The sequence below is a fragment of the Gymnogyps californianus genome, unplaced genomic scaffold (genome assembly GCF_018139145.2).
Source record: "Gymnogyps californianus isolate 813 unplaced genomic scaffold, ASM1813914v2 HiC_scaffold_44, whole genome shotgun sequence".
NCBI classification, from domain to species: domain Eukaryota; kingdom Metazoa; phylum Chordata; class Aves; order Accipitriformes; family Cathartidae; genus Gymnogyps; species Gymnogyps californianus.
Genome location: NW_026114334.1, coordinates 399,556 through 423,100, shown reverse-complemented (window position 1 = coordinate 423,100; position 23,545 = coordinate 399,556). Strand labels below are relative to the sequence as shown.

At 53.8% G+C, this 23,545-nt stretch overlaps 1 pseudogene; it reads right to left on the bottom strand.

Moving 5' to 3' along the window:
• Window positions 1–12,629: 12,629 nt before the first annotated feature.
• Window positions 12,630–17,099, bottom strand: LOC127028851 (protocadherin beta-16-like; annotated as a pseudogene).
• Between the last annotated feature and the right edge of the window lie 6,446 nt (window positions 17,100–23,545).

The following is a 23,545-nucleotide window of genomic DNA, read 5'->3' as shown; positions in this document are numbered from 1 at the left end:
CCCCACAAGTCCCCGTTTTCCCGGGGATAGCAGGCACCGAGACCCGGCGGTGGGCTGAAGGTTAGCCGCCCTGCCCGCAGAGCTGCGGAGCCGCACTGGGTTACGGCCAGCCCGCCCCTTCAAGCCGCCCAGCGCTGGGAGGAGCTGAGCTGGAAATCCCCGCCAGCTGCTCCGAGAAAACACATCAGACACCGTTAGAGGTGGAGGATAGTATTTATGGGCGGCTATTAGCGCTGACCGAGAGGAAAGGCGGGCGAGATCGGCTTCCCCGTCCGCGGGGAAGCTCCTGGGAGCGGGGCTCTCCCTGGCTCAGGATCCTTTGATTTCTGGAAAGGATCTCGAAAGAGGGGGCGAGTTCCCCGGGGCTGGCCGAGCCTGCAAGGCTGGACAGATGATGCCCACGCTCCGTCTGAATCCCAGTTCTCTGCACATCCGTGCGGGATCCTGTCCTGGGGGTGGGGGAGCTCCCGCGTTGTCCCACCCTGGAAAAGCTGTGCGGAGACCAGGCACCCTGGGAGCCCGGCTGGCCGATCCCATTGCCTTTCATTTGCTAAGTACATTCCCCAGACACCATTAGAGCTAGCGCTCGGGAGCAGATGGACCCCTCCGTCCCGAGGTTCATCCCGGACAGATTGCATACAATTTATTAATAACCCAACAGATGCTCGGGCACTTTCCAGCTCAGATTATTTTTCCTGATTGCTCAAATCCCGGCCTGGGGGACTGTTCATTTATCTTCCGCCGCTCCTCTTTGTGCCTTACCAGCACCGACCTGAGGAGGGAAAGGGTGAAATTCGTGTCCCTCCCCGCCCTGACGCTGCGTATAAGCGTCCGGGAACTGAACGGGGTCTGATGCCAACCTTGGTTTGGCCCTCCCAGCCCCCGTGTCCCAGGGAGAACCACCGCTGCGTGCCGCCGGGGCCGCCCCGCTCCCCGCGGGCACAGCACGGACGAGCCGTCGGGGCCTCCGGTGCTGCTCTGCGCGGCGGGGCTGGAAGCCGAGGCGCCCGTTAGCAGCCCGCCTCGTCGGTGCCTGGCAGGGAGCGACATGTCGTGACTCCTAGTAAAACAGCAGGAATCGGGACTTAGGCCTTTACTTCCCAGGGTTATGCTAATCGGGTCGCAGAGAGTCAGGTTCCCCCTCCCGGAGCTGCTTTCCGAACCGTGGGGATCGCTGTATGGAGGTGAAATTAAAACAACCCCATGAAGAAAACGGATATTGCCCTCGACACGAACTCCCCCAGCCTTAGGCAGTACGGGCAGCGAGACAGGCAGAGCTGAGGGCCGGTGACCCCATCTCCTTCCCGGACACAGGGTCTTAAGAGAGGAGGGGGACGTATGGGGAGAAACTGCTTACGCCCTGCGAGACCCTCCCGGAACTAGATAAGATGCTTTGAGCTCCAGAAAAAGCCATCGCAGACCTTTCAGCAACGTTACGTTCAATTTTAATGTATAAAATGGGCTTTTCTTTGCTCTGTAGGGAGAAGCACAAAAGCAGCAGGTTGTTTATACTACTGAATAAATTAAATGCAGGTCTCTGAGGGATCTTACGCAAACCACTTACCTTGAAACACAACCCACGGGAAAGGGAGCTATGGAGAGATGCATCGTTAATGTTTTACATCTTTAGAGCAGCATCCAAGTAGTTGGCTCAGCACCAGTTAGCATTAGGTATCACGGAAGGTAGGGGATGTGGTTATAATTTGGAATGTAGAAGTCACTTGTAAGGTATAAGTAGCAGGACATTTGGGGTTGAAGTTCAGTGGAGCATGATGTAGGAATTAACCCTAAAGGCTGAGGGCTTAGATTAAGTCTTGAAGCTGAAGGATAATTGTTAAAGTGAGAGTTTGGAGGGAAAGTGCATTTATTATTAGGATGCACGCCATAGTGTAGTTTTAAAATAAAAATAGGAAGCATGGCAATCTTTTCTGCTCAGTGGCAGCTGGGCTCAGTAAAAGGCACTTCACTTTCTGTGAATGCAGGTGAGAGACACTCTCAGCAATAACAGCAGAAGAATATTAAAGTCTGTTACATTTTTCATAGCTCCTGACATTTGCAGTATAATTCCACTTCCTTGCCTTCTCCATGCTCCCCATGCCCAACAGATTTAGTGCAGGGGTGAGTTTTCTTCATTTCAGCCTCTGTAAATAAAGTGAGAGTATTGTGCAGTTGCAGGAAAAGAATTCCTTCCTCCTTGCTCTACAGCAATAGGGAAGAACTGCATGAAATGATGCCAGCCAGGCTTGTCGCAGAAAGGAGAATCAGGATGTAAAAGCTGGGATGTTGTGTTAAGATGGCCAGTGAGCATGAGGGGAAGGGGGGTTGTGGGCTATCAGAGACAGCTCTCTGCGATTTTAGGTGAAACCTAAACCTATAACACCTTGCACCCTGCTTACATAGCAATTTTTTTCCTATCTATAGGTTCCCTAATACCACAGATTCCCTGAAATGTCCACCAGAAAAGGAATAGAGGGAAATTCCAATGCTGGTACAGGGTTCCTGGTCAGATAGTGGCTATTTTATCCAGTTTTCAATGTTCTGCCCATCTTTCTTCCTTCTTGCTGTAATAACAATTACAAATATTATCCCATGGCAGAAAGTCTCATAGGCCGTTAAATTAGACAAATGTCCCACATAATTTTTTTCTTTCACTTTCCTTTGCTGCACACCGGCTGTGCAGGTCCTGAATGCCATCTCCTTTTTTCTTTCACAGACCTCCCAAATACATACCTCCTCAATGAGTTTCCTAGGCCAGGTCACAGAATAAAGCAGAGAATGAGCAAAACCAGCAACAGCAACAAAAATATTTTCTGGGTTGATAAATGTTCTTCAGTCACTCACCACTTTGTGCCTCTGACAAATCGTCACCACAATGAGCAAATCTTTTAAATAACATACACATTTTAAAAGAATATATAATTATGTGATCTGTTGACGTTTTGCTAATTTGTCAGTCCCAATCTCGTCATTGCTGAACTCAAAAAAGGGGAAATATGAAGCATAACCCAAATAACAAAAGTTGCAAAGTAGAATCTTGTGACAAAACAAACAAACAGAATTCAGAAGGATTCATTTCCTGAATTTTTTCCCTTTTTTTTCCCATCACAATTGCCTTGAGAGTGAAAGGATCAGCCATACTCTTCATTGCTTGGAGGACAGACATCCCAATAAAGACAAAATGGAAGTGTGCTCCGACGATCAGCCAGCATATACAGGCAAAAGAGAACTCATTGGGGAACTCCAGCTCTCCCCAGAGCAAGGGCATGAGGAAATGTTTGGGGAAGAGAGAAAGAGATGGGGAACCAAGGCTCATGGGGCAGCTATTCAAAGTAGGAAAGAATGTTCATTACCTGCAGACTCTGCTTCTGCCTATACAGATTTCTAAACAGGTACCCAGAGTGAGGAGGGTGCAGGGTCAGGCCCTGGGGGTTGTCCTTGTACAGTTTGACAGGAAGGCACAAGCCTCCCATCGCACAAGTTTTCTCTAAGGTACGAATCTGGTACAAACCTCTGCCCACATTGCAGGCAGAAAGGGTTGAATTATCATCACTGATTCCAGGGGCTTGGGCAGTTTGGAAAACTACTGGGACCAGCTGGTCCTCTTCCACCTCTCCTAGGTCACACCGTCTTAGCTAAAACCTCTTCTCTTCTTAATGCCTTATATTCCCCAAACTTCCAATGTTTAAGCTTAGGTGAATGATCCCGGGCATTGTCATGGAAAGACACTTGCTTCCGCTCAAGCAGTACCAGAATTATAAGGTTGCCTGATGTTTGAGGTGGGAGGCCAAAAAGCCAGGGCAGTCAGGAGAGCCTGGCTGGTGTGCAACTGGTAGGCAGGCATGATTAGCACGGGGTACATCCAGGCTTTGCGAGAGTCCTGGAAAGCTTGGCTCCAAATGAGAGAAACAGAAACTGATTTTCTTGATAGCTACGCAGAATATTGGATTGGGCTATATGTTGTAAGCAAATGTGATGCCAATAAGGAAATGTCCGAACTGTCTCCTTTCTAGCTGTGGCCACAGCAACGTGTCCGTCTCTTTTGGGTAAGGAAAGGAAAAAGCTGTGATCACAGAATCAGAGAATAGTTGTGTTTGGAAGAGATCTCTGGACAACACCTAGTCCACTCCTCTCTGCTTAAAGCAGATTCTGCAGGACTGAGTCCAATCAGTGATTTTACTCTGCATGTTGGTTTCCTTGGGTTCAGCTTTCAGCATCTGGAAGCTGAAAAAGTGGATTTGTTTGAAGAGTTTTGCTTGATTTGTTTTGTTAGAGATATGTCTGCATCATTCTTGTTTTGGAGGTCTTTCTGTGCACATGAGCTTAAAAATGTTCTCTGTCTTTGTCAAGCCTGCTATTCTCTAGTCATCTTTAAGGCAACAACCAGCTGTATGCGTGCCAAAAGATTTTACTGAAAAAAACCCATAAAGCAGCAAGCAATCCAGTTAAGCCAATGAATGACAGCCTCACAACCCCAACTAGAAACGCTGAAAGCTGCATCTAGATTGATACTTAATTTACCACCAAAATAAATAAATAAATCAAGCCTTAAGCACCATGACGTTCATCAGGGAAACAAAAGCTAGTGCAGATTAGCAGCCTCCTCACTCGGAACTGAGGAAAAAAAAAAAAAAGATAACTGAAGCCTGACACACAGTCTCAGCCCTTGTAACAAATCCAAATAACAAGGTCCGCTATATTTTGCAAACTGCAGGATACCAGGGACTGCAAATTTCCATCAGCTACCCTGGTTACACTTGCAGCATGGACACCTGTCCCCGGTCTCTAGTTTTTTTTTCTTTCTTAATGTTTCGGTCTCTTTTGGGCAGAAGCACACTCAGGCCTGCCCCACATGAAAACACACGCTTATGAGAAGATCTGCTGTCTCTGGTTCCTGCCCAAGGCCTTAGTTGGCCAAAGGGCTCACTAGAAAGCTGTAGCTTGAGGGATTCTGCAGCTGCTTTATTTTCCCAAGGACATCGGGCAACGCTGTTCTCCCAATTTTTGCTAATACAAACTCCTCGTCAGGCTTAGTCCACCGCTTGTTTACCACTTCTTGGCTTTTCCACTGAATCCCAGAAAGAAACCAGACACACAATCCTAATGAAAAGCTCGGCATGTAAAGGGAGAATTTATATTTCACTTCTTGCCTTTGCTATTGGTTTTACAAGTGATTGCTCATCAGAAACCAATTACCCAGAAAGGCTTGGGTTTGGGTCCCTACTGATGTTAGCAGGATGAATAGCCTCATTTACAATCTCTCAACTGGAAAACAAAAAGTAATGATAATAAAAAAAAAAAGTCTTTTAATTCTCTCTGCCTCTGTAGTAATTCACAAGAAAATTAAACTAATAACTCTCTCTGTGAGCGTGTTATGCAGATGCCAGGAGTCAGGGATAAATGGATAAAACTATCCAGGCAAAGTCCCCACGGAAGGAACCTCTGAGCAGACAACTGTTATGCCTTGCAAGATTCAGAGCTTCTCCAGCAATGCAATCTATGCAGAGAGGAGGCTGTTTCATTTTCTTTCTTCTTTTCTTCCCCCTCTTTTTCACTTGAATTCCACCTGCAGGCAGCAAAAAAATTCCATTATTTTTGGCTGGGCTCATTTCCCACTCCATCTCCATTTCCCTTTTGCATATAGAAGTCCTTTGTGAAGAAATTCTCCATGCCAACAGAATCAAACTTTTCACAAGTGGCTCCCAGAGTGGTCTTCCTTCCTCATTCCTTCAGCAAACAAGTGCTTTACTAGACAGAAAGGCTTGGGGGAAAACATGAGGGTCCCCGTTGTGTTCCCAAGCTCTGTGCTGTGATTTGTCCCTGCAGCTCAGATCCAAGTTTTGAATTTATTTTTTATATTTTTAAAGAAGATATAACATTAAAACAAAGTCTGTAACTTGCCCCTGCTGGTCTCCAAGATAGGAGGAGCAGAAATGATCTTCTAACTCCTCCCTTGCAGACTGGAAGTGTCTTGCTGGTCAGCTGTGATACCCCGTGTTGATCCACCCTGGTTTTCGGACACCACAATGCTGCGCACAAGATGGATCAGTAGACACAAGCACAGCAGATAGGATGGTTTTGTCCCAGCTGGGTGCTGGTGGTGTTGTGCATCATGTGGGTGACATGGAGGGGCACAATTTCGCTAGGGATTTGGCAGTTTGCAGCATGGGATCTTCATGGATTCACGTGATGACTGAGACTGAATGGGATGCCTGGAAGTGATCGGGTCAACCTTCTGCTCAAAGCAGGGTCAGATTTGATCCAACCTCACTAGGAAACTATAGCAGATATAAAACTTGAGCCAAAAGAGAGGCAGAAAAGAGGGCATGAGGGTGGACCCCACAGCGACAGGAGCATGCTGAAGTCTGTTCGGGTATCAAAGGAACACGACTATCACGGTGAGCACCATCTGACAGGCATTGAGGGAGTCAAATGGCTCATGTCATGTGGCACAACCAGCCAAGAGGACTCTTGGGGAACATGGGAAAAGGATTCAACCCCAGCTGTAGATCTTACATACTGGGGCAACTACCAGACTATCTTGCAGGGGAAACTAAGAGGAAGAAAAGATGGTTTAGTAAGCAAAATGAATACAACATTGCATTTCCTGGCAACAGAAAAACTAAGCTTTAGTTTTAGGAATTGATTTCAGGATTACTTTCCTGAAGTTTGATCTTCTAGGGGAGGCTCAAAGCAAATAGCAAATCTGTTCCTCTGGTCTCTGATAAAATGCCACTGACAGACAGCTGCTGGGCACGTAGGGCTTTATCTCCACTTCTGGTAAGTGATATTAAAGGAAGATCAAGGAGGAGACTGGGGACAAGAGGGATCCTACAGGTGGGATTCAGCCCCAGATCAAATGCCTTACATTTAGATACCTCGGTGGATATGTTCCATCTGTACTCAGGGGAGCTTTGGAGATTTAGTCAACACATACTGAACAACTGCAGAGCAAAAACAGTGATAAACTGGGTGCAAAAGAGCAGCAGCTCTTTGACAGAAAAATTAAGCCTAGAGCCCTCAGCCCTCACGCTTGGCAGTGTGAAAAAACTTTCTGTTAGTTAAAACACCGAGAAATATGGACATGGACTTAAGAGGAGACTCATCAAACCAGCCAGGCTTCCCTGTGATGCTAGAGTCTAACTAAGCTCTGGATTTCAGATAGACTTGGGCTGTAAATATTCCCTGTGTAGAGATCTGCGTTATTGTTCGCACCACGCTGAACTCCAGTGCTTTTTAGGGGAAGATTTGGATACAGAAATTCAGTGACTCATTGCAATAGAACAGAACAATTCAGACAGCTCATCTTTTCTCTGGGTTCACATAGCAATTTAACCCCAGTTTTTCTATTTCACATGCAGCCTGCTATCACAGAGTCTCTGCATCCTGGCCTATCAGAAATCCTACTAATGCTCATAATCATTTTCTTGATTGATGGTTGCTTTGCCTGCTTCTCTTTCCTTTGTACGAGTATGATTTATTTTCTGTGCAGGCAAAATGTATGATAAGGCATTTCTGGAGCTATTTAATGATATTTTCTGTGTAGACATTATTGAAAATGAACGGATTTGATGTGAAGACCTTAGTGACCCTTCTGGGAATCTTCGCTCTCTCTTCATTTCTTCCAATGCATTTTTTCACCTGTTGTTGCAGATATTCCTAGCAGTGAATTAAAAATAAAATATCTCATCACAAATGCCTGCAGATCCTCTGGATGATTTCTGATGGTTGACTGCACAAATGTTTTATTTTTCAATCCGTTTAACATGAACTTGTTTGCCCTGCTTCCTGGCATTGGAGAAACACTTTGAATTCCAAATGCTGAAACAAAAATCGCTGCTATTGTTTAAAACATGCAAAAATGTATCATTTATTCAAATGTAAGATTTGTAATCGTTGAATTTCATGGGAGACGAATCATTAGCCAAAGTGCAGACTGCACTAGAGGTCATATTTAATTTATTTTCAAAGCCTTCCGTTCGTGCTTTTTGGTCCAGTATGTCGCAAGTTATTCAGTACACAAAGGTGTCTACTTATGTCTCACAATAATTTAGCTGATTAAGTCATATTATCACTAACAAGAAGCATTAATTCCACTTGAGTGAATCGCTGCAAACAGAGTCAGTGACATTTCCACCACTTAGACTGAAAACACATTAGAGGCAAACTGGGGAGGCAAAAGCTTCACTTAGCCCAGGCCTGTTTTCTTCATCTGATCTCTGTGCAGGAGTTGGCAACTGATGTTTCAGAGCACTAAAAAAAAGAAAGGTGCAAAGGAGCAGAGAAAAATCAGCACATGACAATCATGCAGTCCCATTTTTTCAGTGTGGCAGAGGCTAAATTATTATGACAAAAGCTAAAGGATATTTATTTCTACAAAACATCTACTGAGATCAAAAAGGAAGCAGGAGGAGGGGATCCAGCCAAGAACAGCAGGCTGTTCTGTAGGGTGAGTCCAGGGAGGTATTTAAGACACTGAGGCAATCTGAAAAGAAATCAGGATGGACCTTGACCCAGTCTTGGCTGAATTAAGGTGGGTTCATTCCAGCATCATCTTCAAGTGAGAAGAAAAGAAAAGAAAAAAAGTCCTAGCATCTTTGGAGACTGTAATTAACCATGGAGTGCCACAGACTTCAGGCTGGATCCAGAACCTCCAAGGTCAATGTGCAGACTCCCACTGGTCCCCATGGATTTTAGCCCTGTCCTGCCGATTACCGACCCCTCTGGGGAGCTGAGACCACCTGTATCCATGGCTCTACCCAGCCTAACCTCACCGCATGCAGAGTGCTGTGTCCCGCTAAGGTTTCCTGCGGGCTTCACTGACTGCTACTTGACTCCATGCGTGACAGACCAGACTAGAGCTGAGCACCAGCCCCCTGGGTCTTTCTCTCTGGTCTTTTTTCTCTCTACCTCTGGATTAATTTTGTCTCTCTGGTATATGCTTTCACGTCTTTACAGAGATACAAGTAATGTTTCCATCCAAAGAGTCTATTCAGGAATAGCAAGAGCACAAACCCCCCCTATTTGTGCTGGTGCCCAGAAGCACTATGTGCCTGCCTAGCATGGCCTGCAGCATTTTGCAGCCAACTGCACCGCATGGCAGCTTTCCTGCCGTTGTAGAAGCAAATCTCAAGCTGGCTGGCAGGTCCTGAAAGCCAGATTTGCCTCTGGATCTCTGAGAGAGCTGGAACGTATGAGAGGGGCGTATAGAGAGTGTTCTGTTGAGTGTGTCTCCAAAGCGGCTCTCATGCCCAGTGCATTACCAGACTACAGAAACCAGCTAATGCTCATGAACTGTGCAGGAGGGTAAGCACAGGAAGAGTTGTAAAACAACTAGTTGTAGGGCAAGACCTTGCATTTTTAATGACACCCTGTCCCTGTGGGAGATCTTCAAAGGAGATCTCATCTATTAGATGGACAGTTCTGACCAGCATGCCCTTTGAAGAAGGAATAGTCGTGTGGTGAGTTAGGTTTAAGCAAGTGCTCTCTCCCCTAAAGCAAGTCCGTTTTTATTGTCCTTTTTACCAATATGTTGATTGAGCAGAAAGATTTAAACTGAGATCTTGTCAGTGCAGGATTTCCTTCAACTAAGCAAAAGGAGATCCTCAGGGAATGTGGGGTGTTGGGGCCTGGGCTAGGCACTGTGTTGACCCTCAAATCCCTTTTGGAAGAGGCCTGACCTGAACATGCAACCTGGGGATCAGCAAGAGGCGCAGACGTGTGTGTGTATCTATCTATCTCATCTCCTGGGCTGAGGATGGCCAGGAGCAATTGGAGAAGGAGGAGGGAGGCAATTTACTGGGCATCAGTTGAGCCTTAGTAGTAGGGTTAAAAAATGTCAAGAAAAATATACTGGAGAGTGACACACCGGTGGGGAGGTGGCAAAAGCTGGCCACTTGATTGCTCAACCCCCTGAATTTCCAAAGACAGGGATACAAAGTGTCCCTTTCAAATGCCTATGGTTTTGGGGATCAATTTTGAGATCAATTTCCCTTTGGGAAGCCACTTCTGGGAATCTGATACAAAGCGCCAGCTCCACGCGTTCGTTTAGATCCTGGATATGAAGCACGTGTACGGGGTGCTTTTGCTGTGTGAGCTGAAACACAGCTTAATGGCTCGGCCCTGCTGCAGAGGGGCTGTGGCTGAGCGCCTGTGGGCTCGCTGGAGAGGGGCTGCCGTCCTCTCCTAATGCCTGACCACCACCACCTGCCCTGAAGATGGTGGGGAAGATCTTGCCAGAGCTAATCTGGGAGAGGGAGATGCTTGCTGTCCCACAGGGAGTCAGGTCTATTTGATGCTTTTATTACTTCTTGAGGCTGTTATTAAATTTCTTGTATCACTTTACATAATTCTCTTGTTCTTTTGAAGCAGTGAAACAGGCTAATGCTGTACAGAGGTCTCAGGCAGTGGCTGTTTGGGGTTCTTTTTTTACCCCTCAACACTCTGTAGAGAGCATTGAAGAATGCACTCAGCAGCATAAAATCCTTCATCCTACCTTCTAATTGAGACAGGGAATTTCATCTGCTCACAGTCAGGCCGATGTGAGCTGGGACTGAAGTCACCAGAAGCAGCCAGGTCCCTTTCATGTCCAAAGCACTGTCCTCCTGGGTCCCTGACTCCCATGGGGCCCCTTTGAGTGTTCCCTGCCCCCTGCTTCCACTAAAGAGCACGTTACCCACTTGCAGACAAGGACTTTTCTGGGTTAATCTCAAAAAGCCGCATTGCAGCCTCCCCAAGCCAGTCACTGAGCAAGCAGGGGGTAAGAGAAGGACAGCCATGGCGTGGCCATCTCAGGACTTCATCCAAAGGTGAACTGCTTCCCACACCAAGCCAAGAGTCATCACCCAGCAGATACAGGCTTGCCTACTCCCAGCCAGTTGGTCCCTACAACTGGCAACACATCCAGGTTATCTCTGCGACTCCCGAGGCAAGCTGGTGGGTGGCGAGCATCCAGGGGAAAGCTTAGATGAACTATAGAAAGCAACGCAACAATAACAACAATAAGCCATTGCTGCCAGATCCCAGCCCCTCTCCCCAGCAGTTCAAAGCCTTTTGTGCCCACGCCATGGTGCAAATCCCTGCAGAGTCTCTGCCCAAGCTGGAGCATGGAGCAAGGAGCAAGGAGCGTGTGACATCTCCAGCACATGGCTCCTCCTGGCTATGACCCCAAAGTGCTCCTGAGTCCAGGGAAGGAGGGAAGGGACCTTCAGCCCCCAGCATCCAGGTGAAGTGAATAAAATGAGCTGTCCTGGGCTGCTCCAGCAACTAAGGAGCCAGAGGGACACACATGTCTCCTGGAGCTGAGAGCTCTGCTCCAAGAGCTGAGCAGCAATTCCTGCTGTCATGTGCTGCTCAGGGACAGCCAGGAGCCAGGGTGAGCTATTAAAATACAATTTATTGGTACAATCAGACATTGTGAAACAAACTTGGTTTAGAAAGAGCTGTCATGTTCTGCACAGATGGATTGGAAATGAACTGTTCCGTGACAGGAGCGATTGGCAATGGTGGCAGACAGACCGGGTGGACAGGTGTAGGGTGAGCAGGGCAGGGGAGAGACTGTTCTGGGGCTGGAGTCCTGCCCTTGAGGGCTCCTGACAGCCAGCTAAAAGTCCTCAAAGGCAAGCAGGGCACAGTAGGAGATATCTGTCCTAATGCAGGTGGGGCCCCCAGTGCAGGGGTTCCCCCAGGCGTTCAGGACTTGGGGAAAATAGAGATCAGGGGGAGGGCAGGGGGAGGAGGGAAGAGGACTGTTGCCTGTGCTGGGGCCCCTCCAATGGCTGGAAACTCTTTCATTCAGATGATGTTGCCTTGGGCTAGAGAGTTACCCAGCAGGGCCTCACCTTGTGCATCTCTCAGCTGCTTAAGCTAACAGCTCTTCTGGCCATCCAATCTGTGTGTGTTCTCCAGCCCATGCTGCTCCCGGAGCAAAGACTGGCTGTGTCCTGGACCCCAGCTGTGTCCTGGACCCCAGCTGTGTCCTGGACTTTGGGTCTCCAGCCCTGCAAGTGTTGGGTCAGGGTTTGAAGGGAAGCACCATAATGGCTGGGTTTTGCGCTCACTTCCCAGAGAAGACAGACACTGATGGCTGCTCTGGACATGCAACACATCCCACTGGATGGATCCCTGCTCAGGGACAGAGCAACGGTCACTGCCCCAGTACGTAGGGTCAGGCTTGACTGAACCAGGCTTAGTCTGCGTACATTTTCAGTGCTACTGGGACAGAAATACAGGCATGCAGCTCAGTACATTCACACAGCCAGACAAGACAAAGAAGTGACAATGTTTACAAAGACAGATGGTCCCTAAAGGGACATGGGAATGGGTAAACTCAAGGCAGATTTGCTTAAATCTGGTCATATGGACCCCCAACAGCACCTGCTGCCAACACAGCTCTGCAGGATGAGATGGAGAAACGCCCCACCCACCCACCCCCTGCCCATCCCTCTCACTTTTCAGTCTCTTGCTCCTTAAATCCTTTCCCCATGCTCTAGTGAGCCACTGTCCTAGCAGCCCTGCAAAGTCCTGAGTGGTCCATACATGGAGCTGTGTGCTGTGGGTGGACCTAGCAGCTGAAATAATGCGAGTGATTCCCAGGGCCTTGGGGCAGTGCCATCCAGGCCCAGCGCTGGTCATTATTTCAGGTCATTGTTGATAACCACACTGTCATGCATGTCACAGTAAGTTGTCATCTTCTTCCTCTTGCCAAAGGTGGAGAAGCTGTTCTTGTTCTCCCAGCCCAGGAAGAGGGGCCCATCTTTGCTGGAAAGCAGAGTGGGGGTGCCGGGGATGTAACATTGTGCTGATAATCCAAGGCTGGGATGTGGCCTGGGTACAAGGGGCTGTACTGGGGTGTCCAGATGCTGTTGGTGCTGCTGAAGCTTCTGAAACTCTGGAGGAAAGATAAGTGTGAGACTGGCTCAGGGGAGGTCACATCCATAGCTCAATGGGACAGTCACATCCATGTCCCAGGGTGCAAGCCCATGGCGACGTATCACCAACCTCCCTTCTGGAGCCTGGACACCCCTTCCACCCCGCAAAACTCCACCACTGCTAGGAACAGGGATGTGTGTCCCCCCACTGCACCTCCACCAAGCGACAAGAGGGTCTGGTCTTCCCAGCCCCAGCGGCCCAATACTAACCAGAGACAGGGGTCACCAGTGTGCACAGCCTCTCATGCTCCTTCTGGAGGGCTCTGCGGATTTCCCCCACGTCCTCCAGGCTCTGGGAGCTAAAGAGAAGAGACCGGTTCAAAGCTGCGTCGGAGATAACCTCCCCGTCCCACATCCCCCTTCCACCCGCTCCCTCTGTTCCCGCAGTGCCGGATTTTGGTACCTCTTTAGGGCAGGTCGCTGCGTGCTTGGAGGCAGCCAGTCTGTGTTGGGCTGCTTGATCTGGAAAACACAGGGAAGGGCAAAGCTGGTTATTGGGACCCTCTGTTAATCAGCCCTGGGACCCTCTGTTAATCAGCCCAGCCCTGCCAGCACCAGGCTTCAGTAGCCAGGGATGCAGGACTCCATCTCTCCTTTGTGGAGAAGCAAGCAGCACATTCCCATTTTAGGGAAACTGAGGCAGTGTTGAACCAGCCTGTTCCCGTCTGGACCTTCCCCACCCTTCTGAGACACTGGGGTTGTCTGGGGCTTGCTCTCTGTCTCTGGGAGTTTAATTGCCAAAGTCTGTCCTTCCGGGGAGAGAGAGGGGCTTTTCCTATTTCCGTTAATTTTAAAAAGCCTTTTTTGCAGGTGGGCTGGTAACTTAGCCCAGCTCTCAGGCACCCAAGGGTGAGAGGTGCAGAAATTGGCTGCATACCCAATGTCCCAGGGGGGTTGCAAACAACTAGGGGAAAATCCCATTAACGTATTAGAGAAGTGAGTCCAGCGGTGCAAGGAGACGTGCGGGGAGAGCCTCTTGGCAGCGAGTGTTGGGCTCTCCTTGGAAGGGCTGTTTTATTAAAAGTCAAACGTAAGTGGATTAGACGCCTCATCACTCTCCATCCTTGTAATCGCGTTTCGGAAAGAGTCTTTCATCGGGAAAATTAGATATTCCTCATTTCAATACCTAACAAATGTTGACATCAAAATCCCACCCTGAAGACCCCACTCCTTTCCCGCCGGCGCAGCCCAGTGCAGCACAGCAGCCAGGCCTGGGTGCCAGAACTGGGGACACGAAATGGTGCCGGTGGGGCTGGGACCAGCCCCGGCTGCAGCAGCGGGGCACTGCAGACTCCCGCCGGCACGGGGGAAGTGGAGCCGCAGCGATGCTCAGGCTGTCCCAGTGTGAACTGCTCACCGCACACGAAGGAGATACCACCTCCACCATCCCACCCCTCCGGGGCACCGGAGCATCTCCGTTGCCTCTAATGGGTGCCAAAGGCGGCGGGAAAGGGATTTCCTCTTGCCTCAGCCGAGCCTGATGCTCCCCCGGTAATTAGACCCGTCGGGAAGCTCGGTGGAGTGTTTCCCGCTGCCTGATGGCTCCTAATTCCCACACTGATCAAAGGCACCAGTTATTCTCTGGGAAAAGCCCTGCTGGTTTCTCTCACAGCAGAGGCTGAGGGAGAGGGCTGGGGGACCCGTGGAGCGCCAGTAAGCACTGCCAGGCACGGTGTTACCTGCTTGGAGACCTGGAGATGCTGGCCTGGCTGGGACCGCTTCCCAGGGTCCTTCTCGTTGTTCCGGGGGGGGCTGCAGGGTTTGAGAAAACATGAAGTCACTCTGGGCAGACTCAGGACCAAGGCAGACCTTGTAGCAGTAGCCCGGGGGGCCGCCCCGGGCACATCGAGGCAGGTGGCAGCCGTGGTCCCCGCAGGGGGCTGTGCCGTCAGGTTGGACGTCTTCAGGCCATCAGAGGAGGGGTCTGGACCCGGGGCAGCAGTGGCAGCGGGGTGGTGAGCAGCCGTCACCTTGGCAGGAGCGCCGCTCTCCGTGGCACCGAATGGCTGTGAGGATGAGGATACGCGAGGAGGAAGGTGAAGGAGATGGAGCCCAGGGAGACAAGGAGATAGAGGGTGAGTGGGGAGGATGAGGAGGCCTCCGGGGGGAGGCTGAACTCGCTGAAGTCGGAGAGAGTCTGAGGCATGGTCTCCACCACCGAAAGCAGGAGGGACAGGGTGGCAGAGAGGGCTGGCTGCCCACTGTCCCGCACCTGCACCACCAGCCGCTGCCGGGTCGCGTCCTGCTCCAGAAAGGAGCGGAGGGGTGCGCAGCTCACCCGTGTCTGGTGCCACGCTGAAGAGGGTGAAGTCAGTGGCCTGGAGGAGCTGGTAGGAGAGGCGGGAAGTTCAGCCCCGCATCCGCATCCACTGCCGACACCGTGCCCACGAGGTAGCCAGGCCTGGCTGATCGCGGCAACCAGCTCGGTGGCCACGGAGCCATTACGTGGCATAGGGGAAACAATGACCGGAGCGTTGTCATTCTGGTCCAGCACGAAGATGTGGACTGTGACGTTGGCGCTGAGTGGGGGGAAGCCTGCGTCCTGTGCTTGCACCTGGATCTGGAAGCTGCGGATCTGCTCATAATCAAGGGAGCGCAGGGCATACATGTGCCCACTGTCCGAGTTGATAGACACATAGGTGCCCACAGGCATGCCGTGGATGTGCCCATCAGCAATGGAGTAGGACAGGTAGGCGTTTTGTTGGCAGTCCCGGGGTCCAATGCGCTGACAGAGCATATGGAGGCACCTGGCGCATTGTTCTCCATCACGTAGACGCTGTAGGAGGGCTGGAGGAAGCGTGGGGCATTGTCGTTCACATCGGACACCGGGACAGTGAGGGTGCTGCGGGTCAGCAGGGCAGGGGAGCCCATGTCCCGTGCTGTGATGCTTACGTTGTACTCGGGCACAACCTCCCGGTCTAGCGCCTGCGTGGTGACCAGCGTGTAGTAGTTGCGGAAAGAGGAGCGGAGCTCAAAGGGTACGTCGGGGCCAACCTCGCAGCTCACACGCCCGTTGTCCCCAGAGTCCCGGTCCAGAACGCTGATGACAGCAATGACGGTGCCTGGTGGTGGCATCCTCCAGCACGGGTGTGGACACAGAGGTGAGGGTCACCTCTGGCGCATTGTCATTTCACATCGAGGGGTGCACAAGCACCCGGCAGTGCACAGCCACAGCCGAGGGTCCACGGTCCCTTGGCTTGCACATAGAGCTCATGGAGGCTTGCCCGCTCATAGTCCAGAGGGCCTTTCAGCAGCACCTGCCCACTCCGGGGCTCTACGTGGAAGAGCTCCCGGACGCGCGGTGGTGGCATGCCACTGAAGGAGTACTCAATCTCCCCGTTGGGGCCTTCATCCAGGTCAGTGGCATTGAGCTGGATGACCAGGGTGCCGGCAGGGGCATCCTCAGGAAGGCTCACGCCATACGAGGGCTGGTCAAGGCAGGCACGTTGTCATTTGCGTCCAGCACTGTGACAAGGATGTGAGCTGTGCCCGAGCGCTCGGGACACCGCCGTCCGAGAGCGGTGAGCAGCACCCGGTGCGCGCGTTGCTGCTCACGGTCGAGGGCGCGCTCCAGCACCAGCTCTGCAAACTTGCTGGCGTCCACTGCGCGTCTGCACCTCGAGCCGAAAAGAAACTGTTGGGGCTGAGCCGGTAGGTGTGCACAGAGTTGGTACCCACGTCAGGATCCTGGCGCTCTCCAGTGGGAAGGGCACCGAGCACGGCGGACTCGGCCACTTCCAGCACATACTCTTGCCAGGGGAAGGTGGGCGCGTGGTCATTGATGTCCAGCACCTCCACTTCGACGCGGTAGAGCTCCAGGGGGCTCTCGACGAGGAGCTGCAGGTGGAGCAGGCAGGTCCCCCCGGCCTCGCACACCTCCTCCCGGTCAATCCGCTCGTTCACGAAGAGGATCCCGTTCTCCAGGTTCACCTCCAGGTGCTGCCTGGCCCCGGCCCGTGACACGATGCGGAACCGCCGGGCCGACAGGGTGGACACGTCCAGCCCCAGGTCCTCGCCCAGGTTGGCCACGAAGGCTCCGTGCTCCAGCTCCTCCGGCACGGCGTAGCGCAGCTGCCCGCCCGCCGGGCGCGCTGCCGGGGGCCCGGCCAGCAGGAGGAAGAGGAGGGAGCAGAGGAAGAGCTGCCCTCGCCCGGAGCCTGCCCCGGCCCCCATGGCCCGCAGCCCTCCCGAGGACGCGGGTTCCCACCCGTGCTGCCGCGTCCCCCCCGCCTCGCCTTTGCTCGCCCCTTGCACTTCCAAAGAGTTTCGGGCTCCCGGGGGCGGAGGGGGAGGGCCCTGCCCGGAGCTGGGGGCCGAGCCGCGGCCACCGGCGGCCGCTTAACCCTTTCCCTGCTGGCCCCGGGGAGGGGATGCAATCCGGGGCCCGGTGCCACACCAGAATCGGTCTAGCGGAGCCGGACGCACCTGGGGAGGAGGCTAGCCCGGGGGAGGTCCCGTTAACGGCGGTGGGAGCTCCAGCGAGACCGATCGCTGCCCGGGGCACCGGTATTACCCCGCAGATGCTGCGCTCGTCCCCGCGGTAGATTAAGAGGAGCCCGGATCGCGGCGGCTGCCAAATCCCCCGGCCGCGTCCCCCGCCGTGCGGGTCCTAACCTTTACCAGATGGTTAAGCCCCTCCAGACTTGATTACATTTCCCTGCACACCGTTTTCCTTGTAATGCGGAGTTTTTAATTACCGGAGCAAGGGGGATTACAGACCCGGATAAAGCTGAGCCCATCAGCGCGGAGGCACAGAGAGACACACACCCCCCCCTCCTTCCCTGCCTGCTCCCACCCCCGACTCACCGCCTGCCCACAGCCCCGCGCCCCTAATGCCGGTCCCCCACCGGGCACCCCAGTGTCAGCCCCCTCGCGCTCTCGGGCACGATCCCGCAGGAGACCCGAGGACCTGTCGTCCCCCCCCGCCCAGGCGGGTCCCCGCGGGCACAAACTTTCCGCCTTCCGCGGAAGACGAGGGGGAGGCGGGCGCGGACCAAGCCTCGGGTCCCCCACCGGCCCCCGGAGGGCGACAGACGGAGCCCCCTGCGACCACCCCCACCCCCACCCCCCTCGCCCCGGTACCGATCACGGTCCCTCCGCTGGCCGATCCGTTCTCCCCGCAGACCGGTCTCCAGCCGCCGCGCGCCCGGGCAGCTCCGCGCGTCGCCTCCCACCGGCGCCGTCCCGGGACGCTCGGTAACGGGACGGGGCGGCCGCCCCCCCCCCGCCCCGCGGCTGCTTAGGGCGCGGATAATCCCCTAACGATCTAGTTAAGGGCTCGGCGGGGCTCGGAGCGGCTTTAGCCGTGCAGTGATATTTCGCCGCCTTTGTCTCTGCCTCCCGGTCCCCGGTGGGAAGGGAACCGCCGGCCCCAACCGGCCCCCTCCCGCTCCCCACGGGGACCCGCGTGGGAGGCAGGATCCAGGGGAAACCGGGAGACCGGAGGAAGCAGGAGGCGGCGGGGCTGGAGGGGTTTGTCGGGCTGGGGAAAGGGGATTTTGTCCCTGGGAGCACAGCGCGACCCACGCGGGACGTGCCGCGCTCGTGGGGCCGCCGGTTAGGGAGAGGCGCGGGCAAGGGCGGGTGGCGCCGCGGGGCGAGCAGGTGGAAGGAGTGGCGCGGCTGGGTCACGCGTGGGCTCGGGCCGCTCACGGGTGGAATTGGGACGGCTGCCGGTAAGTGAAGCCCAGGATGCATCAGAAGCGGCGATCACGGCCGGCCCGGCCCCCGCACCATCTCCCACGCCAGGACCACCCCTGGCGTCGTCGTTGTCACCCCCCTCCCCCGCCCCGATCTGTTTCTTTCCATCCCACAACCCTCCCCCCCCCCAATCCCCGATCTGTCCCCCCCTCCCCGCCCTGCATCACCGCCCAGCCCTGCCCGCGGCTGGGACCCGGAGGTGGGATGGCTGGGGTAGGGCTGCTCCGGGAGCCCCCCGAGGGCTGCTCAGGCCAGAGGGAGATTGGGGGGGGGGGGGCACTGGACACGGAGATTTTCTGGGGTTTCGTTTCCCTCCCTCCAGTCCTTCCCCGTCTCCGACCAAGTGCGTTCCGGGAAATCCTCGGAGCTGCTCTCGCTCTTTTGTTTGATTCAGATTAAAATATTCATTCTCCCCCCCCCCCCAGGTGCAACCTGCTCCCGGCAGGATCCGTGCCCCCCCCGGCCCCTGCCCGGTCCCGCCTGCCCTTTTGCCGCACTGCTCGGCAATGCCCCCCCCGCAGCTCCCCATCGCCGCTTCCTTGGGGGGGGGGGATCCGTGTCCCCCCGCCTTGCTTCCCTCCCCTAAGGGAGGTCACGGGATAGTCCCATCCTGTTCCTTTTCCTCACCTCCCCAAACCTCTGGGTCCTTTTCTGCCCCCCTCCCCAGCCCCCACGATTCCAGGGGACCAAGGTCAAAAATGGGGGGCTTGAGAGGGGGCACAGGCTTGTTCCAAGGATCCCTTTCCTGAAGGAAATGGCACAGGCTGGGGGTGGCTGGGGGTGCTGCAGAGGGATGGGAGACCCAAAAAAGAGCCTTGTTTGGGGGGGGCATAGCAAAGGAGGGTGAACAGCAGGATGGGGGAGATGGCACGGGGACAGTCCAGCACCCCAGCTAACACCCCACTTCACATCCTGTAGATTTTAAGTCCCCTCTTGTGATGCAGGGGAGCATTCAGCTGCCAGCCCTATTCTCCCGGGGTAAGGAATCAGGACGCAGCTAGAAGCTTGTTTTTGGAAGACGCTGGAAGCTAGAAGAAGGGGGGATGTCTCTCTGAGATGTCTTGGCACAGGCGGGCGGTGGCCAGTTGCCGCAGGTCAGCACTGATGTGCCTTGGCAAGGCCAGCCAGAGAGATCAGGGTGGGATGTAGCAGGAGATGCCGCAGGTTGAGCCGCCTTGGAAAAGCACACAGAGAGCAAAGGGTTGGGGACCATCACCCAGCTGCCTGCGGGCACCAAACCTTGCCCAGCCACCACCGGCACTCCATTTTCCTGCCTGCTGCGTTCTGGGCAGCAGAAGGGTCTGCCAGAAAAGCTGTCCCTGCCAGACCACACATCCCTTCCCCCAGCTCCCCAAGGCGCCCGTCTGCCCAGCCGTGCATGTGGGTTCACTGCTCCCTTCTTGCTCGAAGCGAGAGCAGTTATAGTTTGCAGTGCCCAAGAGGACAACCACAGCGGGAGGAGGGTCTCCTGATTGAAGATGAGAGCAGCCCTGGCCCCGCGGCTGGTAAGTCAGTCCCGGGTTGCTTGTGCAGGGTCAGGTGCTGGGGGCTCGGTCTTTGAAGCCACAAAGCTCTGTGCAGCAGGATGCCCTGATCAGTGCTCCTTCCCTCCCCGAAGCTTTGGCTCCCTGCCTTCCCTCAGGAGGAAAAACCAGTGCCCTGAAGGGGATGGTGGCCGTCCTGGTGTGTTTATCAGGGCTGGTGGGGCACTGTGCCTGCCCTGGGTGCTGGGATGCAAAACATGAAACATGCCCAGTCTCCTTTCAGAGGCGCACAGGGACAGGATGAGAAGCTACGAGCACGAGCTGGAGAAGGGAAATTCTTATTAGGTATTAGGGAAAAAATCTTCACCGTGAGGGTGCTAAAACACTGGCACAGGGACCAGACTGGGGCAGGAATTGCCATCCTTGGAGATCCTCCTCAGCAACCTGATCTACCGGCCCTGCTTTGAGCAGGGATGCACCAGGGACTTCCAGAGGTCCCAACTGATCAAAACCGTTGTGTGATTCAGAAAGCCCAATCTGTAGCAACCCACGCTCAGCAGAGGTGAAGTGGTCGCCAAGGCGAGGGAGACTGCTGCCCAGACAGCCTTGGTTTCAAGAGAGTGCAGCTCCTGTGTTTGTCAAAGAGCCGTTTCTTTTCACAGATGCCTTGCCCAGAGGTGGGGTATGGAGCAATGAAGGATGCTGGGGCTCCATTCCCACCAGTACTCCTAGTCCATGGGCTCTGTCCTGCAAGGTGCTTGAGTTGTTCAGCACCCTCATATTCTCTGACACCGGTGCAGGTAGACCTTTTGCTCCAGGCAGGTGTGGAGCCAGGGTGTGTCAATAAAGGTTTCCTGAAGTTCCATGTGGTTTGTAGGTAAGAAGAAGATGTAGCTGAGGTAACCAACTCAAGGGCCACTGGTAGAGTACACCGGATTTCTTGGCCAGAAACACATAGGAATCCTTCAACCTCTCTGCTTGAGACACAGGCTCAGCTCCGAGCAGACCCTCTGTAGCCATCATCTACTTTTGAGCATTTTCAGGACATGGGGGGCCAGTCCCACTCAGCTTCTGGGTGAGCCAGTTCTGGCTCCCTGTAGGACACAGACTTCCCTGGCAGCTTGGGAAGCCAACGTCTCTGCTGCTTCGGGGGGGGGATTTTCTTGCAAGCCCAAGCCTGCAAAGGGAGCTGCTTTCATGGCTGGTGTCTTCTTCCTCTTGAAGTAAGAGACCTTGGACCCAAAGCAGAAGAAGACCTGTGTCCCTGTTATCCTGAGGGCTGGGACTCATACTGCCCTGGGCATCCTCTTAGAGGCTCTCCCCTAGAATGTCCTGTGGGAATGTCTCCTCTCCTCTGGGAAGGACTGAGAAGGAAGGGGGGTCAGTGAGCAGGGAAATAAGGGTGGGCAATGGTGTGATGCTCGTGTGGGGGAAGAGCAGAGGCTTTGGGAGAGAGGAGGTAACACATCTCCTCTGTCAGGCACCAGTGTGACTGATCTTGGAATACTGTGCACAGCGCCTGCGCCTGAAGTTTTGAAAGAAGAATAAAAAACTGATTTAAGGCTTGGAAAAATACCTTACAGGGAGAAGTGTAAGTGAAACTGCCTGAACTCTGTGCAAAAAGAAGCTGGAAGAGGTTTGATAGTAGGGCCAGGGAGGTGTCACAAGGAGGAAAAGCTGGGGACAACAGGACAGTTAAAGGCATGCAGACCCATGGCTTGAGCCAGACAGCTACACGTTGGACAGTGAGAGGGGATCGAGCTGTCAGAACTGTTGATGGTGTCTGTGTCTCTTGGTGTCTGCAGATCCATGTGGAACGGGAGATGTGGGTTCATTGAGCCCAAGTTCCCCGGTGTATCTTGATGAAATGGGAAGACTGGCCCTGGGGAGTGGGGGTCCGATTGACCTCACCTCCTCCAGCAGAGAAACCACTGCAGCTCTCCCCTCCATGTGGGTGAACCTACAAGAATTTTGACCTGCTCTTTCCTATGAGAAGAAGGTCCTGTAGCCACAAGGGAGTACCTTGTCAGCTGCCAAAGGGCTCCAGGGAAGAGGCTATAATCCTAACATAGCCCAGCCATAACCCTAACAGCTTCCCTTGGCAGGACTCCATCATCCTGTGCTTAGATCCTTAAATCTCTCCTCTCTCTCCTCTCCTCTCCTCTCCTTCCTCTCCTCTCCTCTCCTCTCCTCTCCTCTCCTCTCCTCTCCTCTCCTCTCCCTCTCCCTCTCCCTCTCCTCTCCCTCTCCCTCTCTCCCTCTCCCTCCTCTCCTCTCCTTCCCTCTCTCTCCCCTCCCCTCCTCTCTTGGACAACATGCTAAATAGCAGCTGGAAATGTTGGAGTTGGGACCCCAACAAGGAGGCCAAGGGGTGGGAGTTGGGGTGGATGTTTCCTTGTCCTCTCCCCACACACATCTCCTTGCATCAACCCCCAAAAACATGGCTGCCTGCATTTCACTTGAAAGTCCCACATCCTGGGCTAGGTTGGTGGTTTCAGAAGGGAAAGGTAGAAAAAGGCATGTTCTCCTTTGTCCCATTTCTGGTTTTTAGCCATCTGCTTCTGTGGAGCCACCTGGATCTCTAGGGATGGATCTCTGGAGAAGAAATTCCAATTCTCCCAGTCCTGGACAGATATGGGGATGTTTCCTGCTTCCCTGTCCCCCTTTCACTTCATTTCTCTGTCCCATTCCCAGGATAGGACCACCTCCAGCTTCCCCACCCTCTCTAGCCCCTGCCGGGACTGTGCGGCCCCCTGAGACACCCCCAACATCCCCATTCTCCCGGGAGCTTTGCAGATCCTCCAGGTCTCCCTTTTCTCCCCCACCAGCCCTTTTCTTTCCTCTCTGTCTGGGAGATCAGTCATCAAGGGTTCGACACGCACGCACCCGACTCCCCCGGGAGGATGGGGAGCGTGAGCTGGGGGTGGTGTTCTGCTGTGAGAAGGCAAAGCTGCCATCAGCAGGCGCTTTGATCTACAGACAATTACAGACGAGTGTAGGACCTCGCTCCGCTCAGCCAATAAATAATGAATTCGTGTGTTGACACAGACAGATTTCCCCCAAACTGTCAGAGAAGGGGAGACGGGGAGCGAGCGAACGGGAGCCCAAGCGGATGGAGGGAAGGGGAGAGGTGGGCAGGGGGAACGAGGAGGGTGTGGGCAGGGAGAGGAGGTAAGGGGGAAAAAAACAAGTTTGGGGAGGCAACGCTGATGAGGGGAGCCGGGCAGGAGGAAGGAGCCTAAGGAACAGATATTGTAGAGGGGAAGGAAAATCAAGACAGGAACTGTGGGTGGAAAGGGGGGTGCTGCATACGCAGCAGGCTGGAAGCAGAGGGGAAAAAAAAATCTGAAGGTGGAAAAGAGAAAGGGAGGAACAAAGGCATGGCAGTGCCCCGGGGGCTCCCCCGGCTGCCTGGCAGATCCACGCTCTCCGAGC